The following is a 20,359-nucleotide window of genomic DNA, read 5'->3' as shown; positions in this document are numbered from 1 at the left end:
AGGCAGAGTGCCTGATCTGTAGAATAAAATAATCTATTACATCAAGAACTTGGTGAAGAGGCAGAGTAGAGAGATCTTAAAATCACTTTCACAAAATGAAGAACTTCCTAAACTAGCAATCACAAATACTAAGTTCTAAAATATTAAAAAAAAAAACAAGATGCTACAATATAGTCATAAATGATACACCAAAAAGAATAAAAGAAAATAATAGCTTTGGACTGATAGAATATGTGAGCTCAGAATACAAAGGCTTTTGTCAAAAGTTAAAATGTAATTACTTGTACAAATAAATAGGATAAGATCTTCCCAATAACCTTCAAGAAAAGAGAGGGGTTGAAGGGAGTGAAGTTCCCACACTCGGAAGAATTCTTGAGAAACCAAGGAAGATAACTGTAAAGTGGAAAGGATGAGGCAGAGAAGGAGTGAGAATTCTCAATTCATGGAAGCCAAAAGGTAAAGTCATTATGTCATAACTTATAAAACAATCATTCAATCTTATTAATCCCATTATTTCTTACATTCCATATCCATTTAAAAGCTTTTGCCTTTCATAACTTTCCAAGGTATTCTTTCTAAAATACTTAACTCTTACCCCGACATAAACTGTATTCCTTCAGCAAATTAACAGATCAAAGTTCACACAGATATTAACAGAATATCCAGAGCAAAAAAACCCAAAGTCAGTATTATCTATTATTTAAGAAAAAACATACTTAGAAGACAGTAGCCCTACTAAGGAAAGTGCAGAATTTACAAATCATTTGAAGCACCCAGAAAGATATCTCAATATTTGAAATTTTACATAGAAACCAAATGTAGGAAATATGAATACAGAACACATGTGCCATATTAGTTTGCAAATTTTAGTGGCTACCAGAATCGGCTGGAGAGATTCTCCAAATACAGATTGCTAGAACCACCAAAACAACAAAAGCAGCACATCTGTCTCCTTTAATAATCCCAGGCAGGCTATGAAATGCTTATTATCTTCATTTTAGAGATCAAGAAGTTGAGAAACAGAAAGGCTAAGTAACTTGCATGAGGTCACAGAGCTTGCCATCTGCAGGAATGGGGCTTTAATTGAGACGTGGCTTCTAAGCCCATATTCTTAACAACTGTATTTACAACCTCAGGTCTAATTTTCTCAAGTGAATTCACAATTCCAGTCTCCCATGCTATATTTCCTGTTATTTACAAAACTTCCGTAGCCACCCCCATGCTCCCTGACCCCACAAAAATGATACGTTTCTGTGTGGGTAGTAACCAGCCCAGATGCTGCCAGGTAATAAGCCCCGACCTAGAGGCTAACAAGAACTTCCCAGGACCTTACCCAAGAAGCTCACACTCATTTCCTGAATGCCTGCTGTGTGCCAGGCTCTTTACAAAGATTATCATCTTTCTAATTCTTACTACAATCTTAAGAGACAAATACTACTAGGCTCTCTAGTTAAAAATAGGAACAAAACTGAAGCACAAAGTAAACATACACCTTGCCCACGGTGCACATCACTCACCAACAAATGGGGCAGAGCTGGGACTGAAACCCAGGCAGGTGGTCTCAAGACCAGCACCTCAACTGCTCTGGTCACCGCCTCTCTGTCCTGTCAGACTTAGCAGAATTCCTCAAAGGCCCCACTAGGGAGAATGAGGAGGCTTCTTAGAGGGGAAGAGAGAAGTCTCAAAACGAATGTGCTTCAACAACCTCAGGGGTATGAATGGTGCAATAGTGGCACCTACAATTACTTCAGGGGTCCCTCCAGCACTTGAGAGCTCAGGGGGAGTAAACTCCCCAATAGTGGATTCATTTGTTCATTTAGCCAGTCATTCCTTCATCATCAACTTGGGTACAGGGCCTTTTGCATCTCTAGAAGGTGAACACTGGTAAGGAACACAGATTATAATGACTCAAGATGTGATAAGAGGTGTGAGAGACACACCACAGAAGTTCAAAGGAATAGGCAATTAATTCCACATGGAGAAAATGAAGAAGGGTTCACAGGAGATGGAAATTTGAACTGGAACTTGAAGAAAACAGAGCATTCAAAAGGGAACCCTGCGGCACAATGAGCAGTTTCAAGGCAGGCTCAGGTAGGGGTGGTACCGTGCTGTGGTTGGAGCGTGAGGGTTGCAGGGGGCCTGAGCCTGCAGCACATGACATAGGGAATACATTTGGGACAGAGATGCAGGACTGTACAGCCAAGCACTGTACTGGGATATGTAGTCTTCACTAATGAGTCGCTGAAGGTTTCTAAGGTGAAGAACCACATGTTCTGGGCTGTGCTTTAGGAAAATCAATTGACCAACTATAGGATGATTCTAGACTGAAGGAAGAGCCAGTGAGGCCAGGTCAATTAAAGAGGCCTTCCATGTATGCAGGCAAGAATGATGGGGAAAACATCTGACATGGACCTTCCAGACATTCTCAGGGAGAGAGGTTTTAAGTTCAGAGTCCAAGACCATTGAAAGTGGGGGACTCTATGTAAAACATGTGGTTAACATGTAAAATATATTAGCAATGGGATCCATAATGCCTCCACCCCCTTCTCCTCCAATTGAGGGTTGATTTCTCTCAGGATCGTTAGCTTGAACGATTTGCTAGATCATCACAGAAGTGGATTTGGGGTATGTTCCATTTGAGGTATCAGTGAAAGAGCTAGGGTCAAAGAGCCCACAGCTGGGCCAAAATATGGACCCAGGCTCCAAAAATAGGACTAAGATTAGAGGTCTAGGGAATAATCTTTTTTGAGACAGGGAGAGAAAAAGGAATGAGATGAGAACCCCAGAGGCCATACTACACAGGTCTCATGGTCACAACAGACAGAAGAGGAACAGGGGATGATGCCTTGGAACTGGGAGGAGCGGGTAGTGTTAGTATAAAAGGAGAATCAGGAAGTCCAGTGTACTGAATACCAAGGAATAAGAGAGATTCAAGGAGGAAGAGATAGCCAACAGAATTATACACTCTAAATTTAGTCAAAAGTGATGAATCTACAACTATAAGGTCAACGATAACTCTGAGGTGGAGGTGGGGTGAGCTCCAGTTTGGGAATGGGAAGTGAGGAAGTAGAAGCAACCCTTATCTTCCCATAATGGATAAGTCAGTTTAAAAGAGTTCCGTGGGGCGCCAGATGCAGTAGCTCACACCTATAATCCCAGCATTTTGGGAGGCCAAGGCAGGTGAATTGCTTGAGCCCAGGAGTTTGAGACCAGCCTGGACAACATGGTAAAACCGCAACTCTACAAAAAAAAAAAAAAAAAAAAAAAAAATTAGCTGGGCCTGGTGGCATGCACCTGTAGTCCCAGCAACTCGGGAGGCAAAAGTGGGAGAATCACTTGAGTCCAGGAGGTTGAGGTTGCAGTGGGCCATGATCACACCACTGCACTCCAGCCTGGATGACAGAGCAAGACCCTGCCTCAAAAGACTTCCAGGGAGAAACAAATCAGCTTTTATATTAGTTAGGCTTTTCCCAGGGATTTCTATGAACATGTAGAATAATTCCTTTCCATGCTATGATGTGCATAGTGAACATGTTCCATGTGAAATAGCTAACAGAGAAGTACAAATCAAACAGTTGGGTGCAACCACACAGGCCAGAGAACTCAGCCTTGGTCAGAAACTGGGTGTATCAATATTTTCAATATCCATGTAACCTGGGTTTCTGCTTCCTTGCCTCCATTCTCATTCTAATATGAAGTCCTTAAAGAAAAAAATAAGATGGGAAGAAAGGAAGTCAGAGGAAAGGAGAGATGGGGACACTAAGAGAAAATGGTAGGAATGGAAGTTGAGACAATTGGGGGGAGTGATAAAAGGGAAAGAAAAAGGCAAGATAATATGAAAGAGAAAGGAAATTAAATTTAAGACTTAAGGAAGTAAACTAGTTCTTTAAAAATTACATAACTTACTCAGCATGTGAACTTTTGCCACTCTTGTAATACAACTCAAACTGACAAATATAACATCCTGAGGCATAATAATAGAATGTCCACCTTTATTTTTGAACTTCAGTTTAAACGTTAAATGTGTGTATATGACTTTACTTACTGGTGTTGATCTTAATTGTATCTAATGTATTTCTGAAGGCTTTCATAGCTTTGGGTTTTTTTTTTTTAATATTAGCTTTATGTATTGACTTTGTGTCATATATACACATAATGTCACTGGTCTTTAAGTCTTTTTTTATTCTATTTAACTGTACAACTGAGTTTCCTAAGTCCAAAAATGCCCAAACTGTGAATGAATGAAGCTTTATCCTGAACACAGTAACCCTACTGAGACGACCTCCCTTCTCTCCCCATATATTCTAACCTCAGCTTTTATAGATTCCCACAATTTCAGATAGTCTGGAATAAAGAAGTCCAAACTTCCTTCTTTACAGGAGAAAAAAACTGTCAAAAAAGATTATAAAAAGCATTTCAAGCAATCATCAGTTTGTCACTAATAGGAAACCAGAAGCTTTCTAAAAGCAACCAAAATTATGGATGTACCTTAACTTCTAAGCTGAGGCATATCATTCCAACTCCACCATGCATCAGACACCCCATTCATTCACTTGCTTTCCCTTCGCCTTCTGACAAAAGACAAAGTGCTCCTGTACCCTTAAATGCCAACCAAGTTCCAAACACTGTGGAACTACACTGTATGTATTTATCCTGAATAGATTACCTCATTTAAGCTTTACAACCCTACATGGCAGGCATTGCCATGCTCATTTTCAGAAGAAGATATGCTTTGCCCAAAGTAAAAAAAGCTGCTAAGTAGAGATGTTCCAAATTGGAGTTTACCTGACCCCAATCACTAGTCTTGTCACAGCCGGACACTGCCTCTCGCACAAGCAAGATTTACAAAGCAAGGAGATAGATTAAGTTGCCCAGCATAGGAAGGAGTATCAGTAAAAGGACAACAGTCAGAGATGCAGCCTTATCTCCAGACTCAATCTCCAAACCATCCCCCTTCCCTTTAATCAAATGAAGTTCTCATATCAGAAAAAGGTGTTTCGCATAAAGCAGACCTGATAGATACAAATAATTTCAAATGACAGATTAAACACAGTAATTCAAGCATAGGGACCCAATGATACCAATCTTGTCAAAGGACTATTAAAGGGCTTATAATAATTATACTCAGCACAAGTTCTCAGCTACTGGATGTGAGCCAAAATTAGAAAGACTTGTGTACAGAGATGGAACAGTAAGACTTGGGCAAAGGTTTTACTATAATCCTTGTTGCGTGTTCCAGCCACATGGAAAAGACCAACACGGGCATTCAAGAGAGATCACCTTGAGCTATGTTGCAATTAGATCCCTGCTTGTCTTTGTTTTGTAATAACGAGTTAGTGTACTATAAAGGACTATGACGCCCTTTATATGTGCATTTTCCTTAAGAAGAAACAGATACATCTGAGATTAGTGATACAGAAAAATGAGATTATAACACAAATACTATGCCTACCAACACTGGGAGGAAACACTGTCCCCAGGTCCACACCAATGCAGAAAAGCCAAAGAAAGAAGGGAGGAAAAAGTCATATGCCATGGAGAAACCACTAGAAACCAAGGTAAGCCTTGGTAATACATTTGCTCAATGTCTCATATCAAAAACACAAGAAAACAGAATAAAGAGTTCATTTCAGGACTGAGAAAGGCTTATGAGTAATCTTACCTATTTTAATTCCTTCGAAGATGTGACACTTTTTCTCCTTGAGCGCCCCTGTCTCTTTAAGAATATATTTTGAAAAATCAGTAAGATTACGGGAATCCGCATTTGAATTTCTGTGACTAAACCAAATATGTTTGGTTTAGTTTGTTGCCAGTTTGTTGTATTTTGAGTAAAGAGTTATGCTATGCAGATTTTGCCATTTTTCATGATGATTCATAAATAATAAATGAGGTACTGCTCATAATCTGACATTTTACTGTCGTCAGTAAATATGTTGGGGTAGGGAAGAGTATATGTGAAAAACAGTAACAATTTATAAATCTAGATGAAATCTAGTTGAACAATTCTTTCAATCTGTTTGTAGTCTTAATACCTTTAAAAATAATGTTAGAAGGAAAAAAATCACCCTAGTATAAAAACAAAATTTTTTAAAGTTTTCTGGTGGCCGACACACACACACACACACACACACACACACACACACACACACACACACACACACACACACCCCTGGATGTTCTGTATTTAAAATAAATTTGGGGTTTGTAATGGCTAAACAAAATTAATAAAAGAGTGCCCTGCATTTAACAGGATTTTCCAATGAAGTGGAAAGGAAATTATCGCTATAAAGATTCCCGGGGCTTTTATGAAATGTGAGACTTGCTATAAAAACCAGCAGGAAAAAAATTATGCTGGTTTACCTTTCGATTATGTGAACAATAATAAAGCTATGGGCTGGCTGTTAGCTGCTCTTTGCATCAAAGTGTTACACTTTTTTCATGACTAAACATGTATTACTTCCCTTTTGGAATGTTAGGTAAGACCAGCTTTCACAAGTCCCAACTTGAGACTGGCATAATATACTTTAAGACTAACGCATAAAGGCTGCCTTGCGTTAACTTTTTTGTTACTATACTAAATTTGTGCTGCCAGCCAACGAAACACTGAAACACTCCAAGCCAGCTGTTAGGCTACCGTCCCGGGCACGTTGCTTACAGAGGTATTGGGAAAGGAAAAAGTGCATCCTATCCCAAGCCCACTTCAGGAGAAAAAGGGGGCCACCTACTGTAGTGAAGGGACATCACCTTATTTCCTACTTAACACCATCACACATAAAGTTAGAGATGCTTCATTATACAGGAAAATTTCATAGGCCCCTCACAAGCCCTTCTTCGCACTTAGAAGGGCCTATGATAACCCTTTCACAGTAGGGCCCTCCCTTTTTTTAAAAAGGTCTTTATTCTTATAACAGAAGCCTGTCAAATATCTGTCAGAATAAGCTCCCTACTAAGATTTTATACACATCACTGGAAATTTGGGGTGATAATCCTCAGTACTTGCAGCAAAGTTCTTTGCTCAACATACTTTTATGGGGGCCACAAGAGATGCTTCTCCCTGACTGATGCCTTTAGTACTTAACAGTTAGTTGTTCTGGCAGTAAAATGTCAAATTATGAGCAGTAACTCATTTATTATTTATGAATCATCATGAAAAATGGCAAAAAGGTCAACACAAGAACAAATCTCCCAAACTAAAGTCTGCATAGCATAACCCTTCTGCTCAAAATACAACAAACTGGTTTCAAAAAAAAAAAAAAAGAAGAAGAAAAGAAAAGAAACTGGCTTCAAATGCTAAATCAATGGGGAAGTATAAAACAGCACAGAGAGAGTCAAAACTAAATGAAGGATTGTTTGTAAATCTGCAAATTCTTAAAAGATTAGGCCATTATTAAGTTGGCTAATTGTTATTCAAACACCTTCCCTAGGACTAGCTACTTTTCCGTAACATACTTAATCCACCCAAAGCAGAATGAAAAAAAAAAATTAAAATTGTAGGTGTCTGTTTTTGTATGGTTAGGAAGCAGATAGGAAAATACAAAAAATATAATTTTGATACCCAACTCTTGATTTTTAAGTTAAACACCCATTTGTTTTTCTGTAAAAACATAAGGAAAATCAACTAGTACATACACATTATTTCCTTAAGACACAAGTAAACACTAAGTAATACCTATTATAGATTTATTCACTCCAAAAAAGTTTTCACCTTTGATTATTTTCATTTATCTTCATCCACGATAACAGGTTTTGATTCCATTTGATGAAATTTTATTTTTTTAAATGTATTTAAATGTTGCATTCAAGAAAATATCAGAATCTTTGAGATTCTCATCTGAAAGCAAGAAAATTATTTACAAATCAGAAAAAGTGGCCGGGCGCAGTGGCTCACACATGTAATCCCAGCACTTTGGGAGGCTGAGGCGGGCGGATCATGAGGTCAGGAGTTCAGGACCAGCCTGGCCAACATAAAGAAACCCCGTCTCTACTAAAAATACAAAAAATTAGCCGGGTGTAGTGGTGGGCACCTGTAATCCTACCTACTCAGGAGGCTGAGGCAGGAGAATCACTTGAATCTGGGAGGTGGAGGTTGCAGCAAGGTGAGATCATGCCACTGCATACCAGCCCGGGCAACAGTGTGAGACTCCGTCTCACAAAAAAAAAAAAAAAAAGTGATATGATTATATAAATTTGTCATTGTTGGATGCTTTTTTAAAGCAATAAAATAAATTGTTTTATGTTAAAGGTCAGCATTCAAAGGAGTCAGTGAACCCAGCCCCTGAATAATTTAACATATTTTGAATACTTATCATTGTGTATGTGTAAAAATATGTCTACAGATTTCATTAGTTTCATAAGACTACAAGTTTCCAAAGTTATCAATTACAACAATAAACACATTTTTAGTCTTTAAATAATATGTAGAATAATATTTTCAAAGAATTCATCTGTCATAAAGCATATTCTTATTTCTTTTAATCCAAAATTTAATTGGCAGGAAGGCTGCAAATACATGTTTTCTAGATAGCAATAGGAGGCTGGAAAAAAAAAAATGACCTAAAAATTGGATCTGATGAGTTAGTAGGCCCCAACCTGAGACTTCATCCCCCACTCCTTAAGCAGACTTCTGGCAGTCTAAGCTCCAGCCCTCTGTGTTTCCTTCAGGTGAATCACCATCTGATTCCTGCAGGTTCAGGAAATACTCTTCCCCAGTCGACAAATCTCACCTACTCTTAGTTGTGAGTCATTTACATTAGCAAGAGAGCAAGTTGTTCCAGTAGTTGCCCGGCAGGAGAATTTGAAAGGGTGCCCCAAAGGACAATCTCTAAAGGGGTAAGGGAGATACCTACCTTGTCTGGTAGGGGAGATGTTTCGTTTTTATGCTTTACCAGAAAATCCACTTCCCTGCCGACCTTAGTTTCAAAGCTTATTCTTAATTAGAGACAAGAAATCTGTTTCAACTTGAAGACACCGTATGAGGTGAATGGACAGCCAGCCACCACAATGAAAGGTAAACGAAAAATTTTTCATTTTCTTAAAAGCCGTGGTTGATAAGACACAGCAATGATTAAAAACTGTAATTATACTTCTGCTTAACTCTGAGGTTTGAAGAAAAACTAGAAATTAGAATGCTGACAATAAGATATGAGGCACCACTGTGAGCCATGAAGCTTCAACTGTTTCCAGCTCGGGCAGGCAGAAATATAAACTACATATTGTGCCTTCAAAGGTAGAAACAATGTTTTGGCAATCACTCCTATTTAGTACATTTTTTTTAAACCACATTTACTTTATTAGATGAGTAAAAGTCAAAGTCTCTTATAATTGTTTCCCAGGACCCAAAACTTAAAATTTGTTTCATAATCGTTTATCCGTATTTTTTTTTTTAAAAGAGAGAGACAAAGATTTTTCTCTTTCCCAACTGTCTCATTTTGATAAAATAATCTCAGTCTTTTCATTGTACCACAAAGAACAGGGCAATCCTCATTCTGATCCCTGGAGAAGTCATGTTAAAACATGTCAGGAAAGGCACTGAGAAAACTGCCCAGTGACTGACAAACAGGTTAGGAACAGCTTACTGTTGTTCCACATTCAAACTGTTTGGGAAGTTTTCACTGCAATGAGGAAAACAAGAAGCAAGCATGGAGATCTCAGTTCTTTTAAATTTTAATAAGGACTTTTAAAAGATAGATGAGCCTAAAGTAGAGTGACTTTTTGATTTCTTATTTTAAGATTTATCTGCTATAGAATTTTACATCACATTCTCAAGTTGAATCTGCTTTTATGTTAGGTATATTAACATTTTTAACAAGAGATTTCTTTCATAATTGTTCTCCAATTTACTAGCAATATGAACAGCAACAAATCTGGTTCTATATTACTTTATACTGGGGGGAAAAAAGCCAGACACCCTGTTGATATTTATTATTTCTGACAATTGAGATTAACTGTCTCCATGAAGTTAGGGATCAAAGAGGCATATTCTCTTAATCCTTCAGCAACATCTCATCCTCAGACTCTTGTTTCTGACCTCTACCTGAAATGTGTTGCAGGTATACATGGGTTAAGGACAAGGGCCTAGAAGAGCAGATGGATGGCTGAATTTCATATTTAAGGATACAGCCTATAAAAAGAAAGTATCCCGCCAGAAAATCTTTATTTCATGAAGACACTGAGAAAATGCCCTAACCAGAGATAACATGCTAAGAGGATTTACTGCATTCAGAGATGTGGGTGGGAAAAGGAAGACTAAGTTAAAAGGAATGTTCTTATTTAGAGTTGTGCTGTTTGTGCTCTTCAGAGTCTGCCTGCTTTTCTTCCTTAATATCTTGGCATTTAACTCTCTTTAAGAACCACAACAACAAAATATTTCATGCTTAGCTCTTTACTCTGAGAAAATACCACGGAAAGTTAAGATAGAGGAGACCACAATGGCCATTAGTTCCTTGTATGCTCCTGAAATAAGAAAAGCCTGGAAAATCCATGAAAATCCCTCAAAGTCCAATAAAGGGTAAGGTTGTGAAGACAGGACAGAAGTGAGGTGAAATCTAAGTAAAGTCACCTCCCTAGAAGCATCCCCCAGTCTACAGGGTAGATGTTCTCTATGCAGGCAAGAGGCAGTAGTTTGGGTTTAAAGTAGAAAGCCCAGGACTCACAGCAAAATGACCTGGGTTTAAGGGCTGACTGTACCAAATATTATCGGTGTGACTTAGGCAAGTCTCTGAATTCCCCAGGAGCTCACTTCCCTTCCTCACAGGTAAAATGAAGGGGTTAGATCAGATGGTCATTAGAGGCCCCTTGCATCTCTAGATTCCCACGATCCAGGTGATATGCTGAGATGCTGGGGTTGGTAATGAAAGAACCTAAGGCTTGGACCAAGCACACAGGAATGCTTGAGAGGAAATGGGGTAGAGCCACAAATGAGGACCTTCCCAATTCTGCCCCTAGCCAGCTACATGATGTTAATCAAATCTCGACTTCGCTAGGTCTCAGATTCTTCCTCTACAAGATGAAGATGAATGTACTATTTGCTCTTCCTACCTGGCTGAAAGTTTTGCATTAATACAAGTATTAATACAAGTGCCAGCTGCAGTTCTTATACTTGTAACTATCTAAAGCAGGGAGGCAAGAGCAGAAGCAAATGCAAGGTGACCCTCCTGTTAAAAACTAGATGAGATGCACCCACCTCTCAGACCTTCTGCTTCAGGCCAATGGTGAAAGACAGGTTCTTTCTGACCTTACAAATATTACCAAACCCTCTCCCTCCTTATATGGCAAACACAGGCAGAATAGAATATTTGTTCTCTATCTTGTACCTAATTAACATATTTTGTTTCATTAATATTATTATTGGCCAAACATTAAAAAAATTACACTAAAATACATTTAAGCGAGAGCACTGATTAAGTTCCATTTAGTGTAAGCCATGACATTAAGTCATTCATATCAATGATTCTATAGTTTCTCTTAAACAGTAATTTCTAATGATTTCCATCATTTTAAAAGAAGAGCAAAGCTCCTTAAATGACCTTTTCTAATGTACTAGATAGGATCTGTATGGCACAAACTGTCCTTCTATCCTTAATACTAAAACAACAATAATTAGCATATACATCTAGCTTGATATGTGACAAGATTACTGCATATTTTATCATGCAATTTTTTTTTTTTTTGAGACGGAGTCTCACTCTGTCACCAGGTTGGAGTGCAGTCGCGTGATCTTTGCTCACTGCAACCTCCGCCTCCTGCGTTCAAGCAATTCTCCTGCCTCAGCCTCCCAAGTGGCTGGGATTATAGGCGCCCACCACCATGTAACCTCTGCCTCCTGGGTTCAAGCGATTCTCCTGCCTCAGACTCCTAAGTGGCTGGGATTATAGGCACCCACGACCATACCCAGCTAATTTTTGTATTTTTAGTAGAGACGGGGTTTCATCATGTTGGCCAGGATGGTCTCAATCTCTTGACCCGGTGATCCGCCCACCTCGGCCTCCCAAAGTGCTGGGATTACAGGTGTGAGCCACCGCACCTGGCCTTATCATGCATTTTTTTTTTTAACTCAGACAACCTTAAGGTATAAATTACTATTATCCACTTTTACAGCTGAGCAAACTGAGGCTTAACAAGCCTAACAGTAGGGAGCACAGCTCTGACCTTGAACCACTGCCTACAGTCAACCATGCTGTATTTGCTGTTACCTCTTTTTGTGGGTAGTTTCATATGTAAAATGATATAGACTTATTGTATATTTACCATATACTAGTACCATAGTATAGACTACAGTAGATAAATGGCCAACTTGGGTGCATGATCCCCTGCAATCAAGTTGGAGCTATTTTAACTTGGTAGTTTTCCCAAAGGAGGCATCAGGTGCTAATCAGCACATGAATACCAAACTTCTGTGCAGGCAGTAGCAGAGCGGTAGTTAGGAGCACAGCACTGAGATGGGCTTACGTTCTGTTCAAATCCAGGCTCTGCCCCTCATTAGTGGTGTTAATGAGGGCAAGCTCTAGCACTCCAGCGACAGCACGTATCTGCTCAAAGAACAAATAACATGTGCAAATAGCCCAAGTATATTGTATTCCAAGTATTCTCTCTAAGCCTCAGGTTTTTTCATCTGAAAAATTAGAGTACTAATTCTTACTACCCACTCAAGTAGCATGTCAATACTGAGTTATTACTACATGTCAAGTTTGAATAAAAGGTCTATGCTATGGTAATACTTCATTCAAAACAATCTTATGAGGACTGTTTTACAGAAGAAGAAGGCACAGAGGAGTTGGGTAACCTGCCCAAGTAAGTGGCAAACCTGTAATGTGAATCCAAAGTCCTTTTAATAAATTAAAATATACATAGGTAATTTAGAACACTTCTAGGCACACAATAATACTAGCCAGCATTTGGGGAGCTCTTTTACTGTTGTTGTATGTAGCAAGATAGACACTTAGACTTCTCAAGCTCCCAGAAAGGGTTTTGCCCTGTAGCCTGAACAGGCTCTCAGGTCAAAGATATTACTGTCTCTTGACCACCAGAGAAACTCTCTGGAGGACACATAACAAAGTGAAACTTTGTTTTCCAAGTCCTTGAGTCTAGAGGGTACCCTTTACTGACTATATCAAGATTCGGAATGCCTCCAAAGCAAAGGCCAGTATACCAAAAGGGCAGCAGAAACAAAATGATCTGAAGTCCCTGTACTAAAGGAGCTTATGATCTAGTTAAGAAAGAAAAAAGTTAACAGAATACTTGGACTGTTTGCACATACTAGAGTATGAAGCTCTGTGGCTCTCAGGCTGAGAACTGAAAAGAGAGATCCAAGAAAACAATGCATAAATATCTGTTGCCTCTAGACTGTAGGCATTTGAGGATTTGCTATACTCTTTTGGGGGTGGATGACCTACCTGTCCCATCTTGTTCCTCCTCAGACCTGCTAGGCCCCAAAATTACAAATAAAACTGAAAATAAATCACTGGGCCTTTCAAAACTTTTTTAGATAAACCGGCTCCAAGACAAATTGGGAAAAACTGCAAAATCAATTGTTTTTGTGTTGTTGTTGTTTTTGAGACGGAGTCTCGCTTTGTCACCCAGGCTGGAGTGCAACAGCGTGATCTCGGCTCACTGCAACCTCTGCAACCTCCGCAACCTCCGCCTCCCAGGTTCGAACAATTCTCCTGCCTCAGCTCCTGAGTAGCTGGAAATACAAGTGCCTGCCACCATGCCCAGCTAATTTTTGTATTTTTAGTAGAGACAGGGTTTCACCATGTTGGTCAGGCTGGTCTTGAACTCCCGACCTCGTGGTCTGCCCACCTCAGCCTCCCAAAGTGCTGGGATTACAGGCATGAGCCACCACGCCTGGCCTAAAATTGACTGTTTACTAGATATATTTATATAGAAAACAGTGCTACATATCATGATGAAGTAGAATGTGGCTCAAAGTAATATGCAATCCTTAAATAATCGCAGCTACAATTGTATTCTAGTTGTCACACCTAAGCATTTTAAAAACCTAAAAAATGAAAACTTTTAGAGGATAATGGCTTGCATTAGGTCAAAACGGTACATGCCTATATTATATATAGCAAAACAAATTAATAGAAGAATAGTAAATGCCATTTAAAAGGTAATTACTACATCAATGTGTCAGCATATACCATGATGGCTGCTGGAAAAATAAAACTATAGTATCTGCTAAACATCAATATTCCCTTTACCCTAAAACATTCATTCTAATTTCATAATGTAAACAACAACACTAAATATATATATATATACACACACACAGTTTATATATATATATATATATATAATTTTAAAAACTATTCATTCTGTGCCTAGAGCCAACAGTACAATACCTCAAGTATTATCTCTACTTTTCATCCTAAGACCCAGAAATGCTAATATGTACCCAATCCTTCACAGAGTCATGCTGGATCTTACCATAGTCTGTTTATATCCAGTTTACAGTCTATATGAAATTGCAAATAAGACAGGCACTAAACAACTGGCCAGTGCGGAACTCAGTTTGAGTGCTCAAAGTTGCAGGCACCTGAAATATAAATGTCATGGTACACTACTTCTTGCTCTGATGGCTTCCCCATCCCGGAAGATGCTCTCAGCAAAATAACTGTCTCACAGCCAGGGTGGCAAAGCCAAACAACTCTACCCTTAAAGTTTTTCCCCACCCCAGCTCCTGATGGTACATTTCCCATACTGCCTCCCTTTCCTCTTCTGTCAATTACAACCTGATTAACTTCAAGCCAACTAAGCTCTCCTTCCAATGTACTCATATAATTATTTTATTTATTTATAATCTTTCTGGTTCCAACAACAACAAAAATAAGGTGTTTTATGGAGATGCTTAATATGAAATTAATTCAAATGAACTTAAATTTAAACAAATGAAGCCTGGGAAAAAGAATGGTGGGAAATTAAAAACCATATGAGAAATTAGTTCACCAAATGCATTCATCCCTATCAGATGGTGTTGGGCCTTAAGGTGGATCTCAACTCCAACAGGAAAACAAGAAGGCATAATGATTTGGTGTTGATAAATTCATAGCTGGCCTACAGAACACCATTCTTATTATGTAGAGTAGAAATAACTTTCTCCCATGAGTCTTAACATAAAGAACCAATGTTGTATTGAACACCCAAAGAGTAGGCACAGTGAAAAGGGCTGAATGCTTGAAGACATCAACTCAAAGCTTAATCCAGGCAAAGCCATTTTACAGAGGCAGGATAAGACAACATAATGGGGTCCAGGCATGTGGCTCACTTTAAATATTTTCATCTTACTGCTGTTTCTTCATAATTGTTCTATGGAAACCTTTCTGCCTCCTTCTCCCCAGTGTACTTTATTCTAATTATGAAAATTTCATAAGTGTTAGACATACTAGCTGTCTTTTATTAGCATACTGGTACTGTTGTTTCTTCTTATACCTGGCTGACTTTCCTCACTGACATAACCTGTGGGGCTGCTGCTGGCATTTGAATTTGCAGCCCTCCACTTTAGCTCCCCCAACTTTACAGTGAGCTATTCAGAAATGTCAGCAGGCCCAGCGTTTGATTAGCCTCCTAATGGTTTGATCAGGCCTTCTTCCTGGTCTTCAGCCATGCCTTACACAGGTCAATGGCCAATTCCTACTCTTGTCTCCACCCCTCTCTGGGTTGTACCATTTCACTTCAGAAGGCAGAAAAAAAAATTGTTAAAAATAAAAAACAAAAAACTGACATATGCCTTCCAAAATGAAATTAAGTCAGAGAGGAGGCCAAATTCCATGACTGCCTAATAGTAAGTCAAAGGTGTTTTTGAACTCTGACTCTGTGCCCGCAGGTACTCTGCTAGACCCTGGAGATAAAAGGATGCAAGGACACTCTGGTAGTCAGGCAAACAACAAAAATAGAATACAACAGCTGGAGGTATGGGAAACCACAGGGGCTGAGGAGCACTTATGTGGCACATGGGGATAACATGGAAAGCTCTGAGAAGAGGAGGCAGATGAGTTAGACCTGAAGGCGGTATAGGGAGCTTGCCTAATAGATAAGAGGCAGAAGGGATTTTCAGGATAAAATGCAAGGTAAGGAGGGTCTGGTGCAGGAACTATAAAGTGGGCAGGTATACAGGTCAGGTCAGGAGGTCCTCATCACCTGCAGAGGAGCCTGAGTTGTATCCCGTATAAGACAGTAAGCCAGTGAAGACTGTGACAGAAGAGGACATCAAGCAAAGAAATGTGAATAGCAGGAAAATGCATGTGGCAAATAGTAAGATAATACAAATATACAGGTTACTATTTCTCCTAGTTGAGGAAGTTACTACATCTATAAATCAAGCCAGAGAAAAATATTTTAATTCAAATATTCCTATTAGTTTAAGAGACATTGTTTAAAACATGATTAATGCCAGAAGTTGACAAATTCACTGAAGTATGAATTACTTTGAAGAAACGTTGTGTGTGTGTGTGTGTGTGTGTGTGTGTGTGTGTGTGTGTGTGTGTGTGTGTATTTCATGAAATGAGTTATATGTGATCCCAGATCCTTTTACTACATATGGGTGAGGGTGGGTTATTTATTTGTATTCATGAGAAGAGAAAAATGAGAGTGAACGTTTGATGCTGATTAAGAAATGTGAAATATCCACTCATATTAAAGACTTCACTTGAGAATTTTAAAATTGTCAGTGAAGACAAGTGATGAAATTGAAGTAAAAATGCTCTCTTAGGTAATTGTCTTACTCCATTAACTTAAACAGCATTAAGGTTTGGTTAAGCTGTGATTACAAGAATAAGGGTAGCTAACCTGACAACAGTTCTAATGGAAAGGTCTGGAGAATACCTGCACCACATCCCACAGCCCAGAAAACTATAATGATGACTGTATTAAAATATCAAGGTGACACCACCACCACCACCATGAAGAATAATTATAACTCTTAAGTAGAATGCTTAAGCCACAGGATGCTATTCCAAAACAAGGAACAGCATCTACATGAACTTGTGAAAAGCATTCTGCATCTTTTAATAGGCTAGTAAACAGTAATCAAACAACTAAAGACTTTACCTGGAGTCTTGAATTCTAAGAATATTTTTAAGGGCCAGAAGTCACTTGAAATGTATTTAGTTTAGAACATATTCATTTAAAACCACTATGTTGGCTACTGGGACTGTGGCCCCTAAACTGACTAGCCTCTTACATAAATGATCCAGAAGTTACCTATATGGAATTTATACTTTGCTTAAACAGAAAATAAAAATACATGTTTCAACTCAGTAAGTTGTAAAATTTGAGTAAAATTCTTATTACTCACAACTACATAGTAATGTGATACAGATCTCCTGATCTGACTCACAATAGCCACATAGTAATGTGAGTAGTAGGAATTTTACTCAAATTTTACAACTTACTGAGTTAAAAAGTGTATTTTTATTTTCTGTTTAAGAAAAGCATATTTCTTAAATATGCTTTTTAAGAAATATGTTTAAGCAAAGTATACTTGCCATGAATTACACCTTTACATTACTATAGCACTTACAATATAAAATTGACTTAACATATGTTCTCTTACCACATTCACACAGCACCCTTGGGAAGTACGTCAGGTATTTATTATTCTCCCTGTTTCATAGATGAGGAGGCTCAAGCTCTGTGAGGTACAATGCTTAACAGGGTCACAGACTGAGCCAAAAACTTAACAGCTGCCTACTGAATCCAGGTCTAGGATACTTTGCACTGGTCAGGGAATCTCAGTCTGGAACACTTTCTACCAGGGAAGCTACTTCTGACACTCCACTAGGCCAGCAAAGCAACACCACAGAGGCAGCCTGTTCTGGGGTCTTAAAACCTAGAGCTCATTTCCTGGTTTTGCCTCTCACCATCTGTGTGGTATTGGGCAGGTTGTTGAATCCTGCTCGGTTCCTTCACTTGTCAAAAAGAATAGTCAGGTTTGAGGTTAAGGTTATAAAGAACCATAGACACAAATCTTGTCTTCAGGGAGTTTACAATCCACTTTACATCAACCCCCCATCTGCTCTAAACACACACACACACACACACACACACACACACACAGCAAGTTACCTGAGGTCACCTAAAAAAAAGTTAACTCTAAATTGTTAACCAAAATAGGTCTATTTGTAAGCTACATGTACCAGCGAAACTATGAGAACAGAACATCAGTGTAGCACCTGAAAAACCTGAATGAAGGGCTGCTGTGCTTTGCATTCCAACACATTTAGGAGACTAACTCCATGCATGCATTAATGAAATGTGCTATGAATACAGTGACCTAATTCCATTACAATAAGAGGTAACTCATAACCAGTGAGGTAATCTGCCTCTTTCCCCAGGCCTTCAGCAGAGCTATAATCTTAGCATTGTTGAAAAACACACATAAATTTACAAATACACATACACATAAAGTCAGGCTTAAACTAAGAAAGATTCTTAGATTATAGGTGATTCCAAAATAGAAGAGATCCTGTATCTTTCAAATAAACTTTCTATCAGATGGCTTTTGTGAAGACTATCTCTTTACCACAAAAATGCAGAAACGACATCAATATCTCTATATAATCAATCAGTTCAGTATAGCTTTTCAGAAGTAAAGTGGCAAAATAAACCTTCAGATCTCAAATTCTTACAATTTCAGATGTGAGCTTTTAGAGGGAAAACTGGAGAGTGGAGGACAGATAGGAAAGGTATTGATATTATAACTCTGTCATTTGAGAACCACCACTACCAAACACTAAGTCCAAAATTAATCATGAGCAACTGCATTTAGGGAGCCAGCATTTAACTGGCACTGATATTTCAAGATCCTGACCAGAGGGCAATAACAAGAGAGATGAAGCCCAGGGAGAGTTAAAGCATTGCCATGGCAGGGCAGGGCACACCGGCCTGCTCTTCCTGCTGACAGAGTTTCCCCCGGCGTGGTACAAATGACTCCCCACCCATGCCAAGATCCAATCCAGTGAACTGCAACAGCAGGCTGGCTCTGTGTGGACAAGGCTGGGTGTCCAAAGTAGCTGTTCAGTAGTCCTGGATGTTGTCCTCCCATAGCCCTTCTGGGGAGAGAGCAAATGTTTGGGCATCCAAGACAACTGGGGTCAAGTTCCTACTCCACTACTCAGAAGCTTTTCGTAACATCAGAAACCTCAGTTTTTCCCCACCGAAAGCAGTTTTATAACACAATCAGTAGGGTTTTCACTTAAAGGCCCCAGTAGAGGGGCAGGCACAGAGAAAAGCTCCACTGTGACTATTAACACATTCTCAGGTGTGAACTAATCAACATGACCTCCTGTCACTACTTTTTCTGGGTTGCTAAGAGGTATAAGAAAAACCATTTGAAAAGAAATGGTTAAGTGATGGTCAGTAATACAAGAAAAATCAGGCATTTGCAGGGAGGAGAGACACAGAAGAAGGGAAAGATACATTTATAATCAGAGTAGAACAATTGGGGATCTATAGAGGTTAAGTATAGCCACATAAGATTAAATGATAAGCGGAATAATCGTTGCCAAATCAACTGACTGTAGGACCCAGCAGGTAATGCTCCCAAAAGAGGTGGCCCAGGGATGTCAACGAGTATGCTGTGAGCCAGAGAACTGGAGAGAGCTCACTTCCCCATCAGGAAGAGGCAACTAATAGTGCTGGATTGTTCATGCTGGATGCTAGCAAATCTTCTCATCTTTCAAAATGGGATCCAAATCTGGATTCTTATGTGAAATTTCCTGATGTTTTCAACATTGTTCAGGCCAAATAAAACTAGACCTCTAGTTTGGAAGATCAGCGGTTCCTTCACAAGCTTGATGGAGAAAACAGACTCCTACCTCTGCCCAATACTGCCCCCCTCCCACTTCCTGTCCTCTAAAATAACCCCCCAGAATCATTCTTCACTTTTACTCCACAACAGTATAATAGAACTGCAATTTCAGTTTCTATTGTATTTGATATGAATCCCAGCTCTACCCATTACTCACAGTGTGAGTCAGGGCAACTTAATTAAACTGTCTGAATCTCGTATCTTCCTACCTGGCGGGGGTGGAAATATATCTAGGTCCTAGGGTAGCTCTGAAGATTGCTTAAGGTATCAACCACCAAGTTCGGCGTCCAAAAGCAAGGAGAAACTGAGAATGTGTTAATCCTTTTCCACCACCCTCATTTTACAACCAACAACAAAGAAACATGGTTAGTAAAATAGCCAAAGGAAAATACCAATGGGTGGCTGGAAAAAAAACAGGTCTCTAAGCAGCGATACCATCTAACCTCAGGAATGACTGTGAAACCTAGGCCTACCACAAACATCACATTCTTGTGTGGTTTCATCAGCTCTCAGCTGAAGGAACAGTAGGTGGCAGGGCAGGATTCCCGCCCG

General features: G+C 39.2%; 2 protein-coding genes across 9 annotated transcripts in view; one reads left to right on the top strand and one right to left on the bottom strand.

The window, feature by feature from the left end:
* MED12L (mediator complex subunit 12L) overlaps positions 1-20,359 on the bottom strand; it is a 349,139-nt gene that overhangs the window by 110,557 nt on the left and 218,223 nt on the right. The window lies entirely within an intron of this gene.
* The window catches only part of GPR87 (G protein-coupled receptor 87), a 29,081-nt gene continuing 11,138 nt past the window's right edge, over positions 2,417-20,359 (top strand). Inside the window, exon 1 of the mRNA XM_003826462.5 lies at positions 2,417-9,007. The gene's annotated coding sequence lies outside the window, so the exon portion shown is untranslated. The remainder of the gene's footprint in view (positions 9,008-20,359) is intronic.

The sequence above is a fragment of the Pan paniscus genome, chromosome 2 (assembly GCF_029289425.2).
Source record: "Pan paniscus chromosome 2, NHGRI_mPanPan1-v2.0_pri, whole genome shotgun sequence".
In the NCBI taxonomy this organism is placed as follows: Eukaryota; Metazoa; Chordata; class Mammalia; order Primates; family Hominidae; genus Pan; species Pan paniscus.
This window is presented reverse-complemented; position numbering and strand designations above follow the sequence as displayed.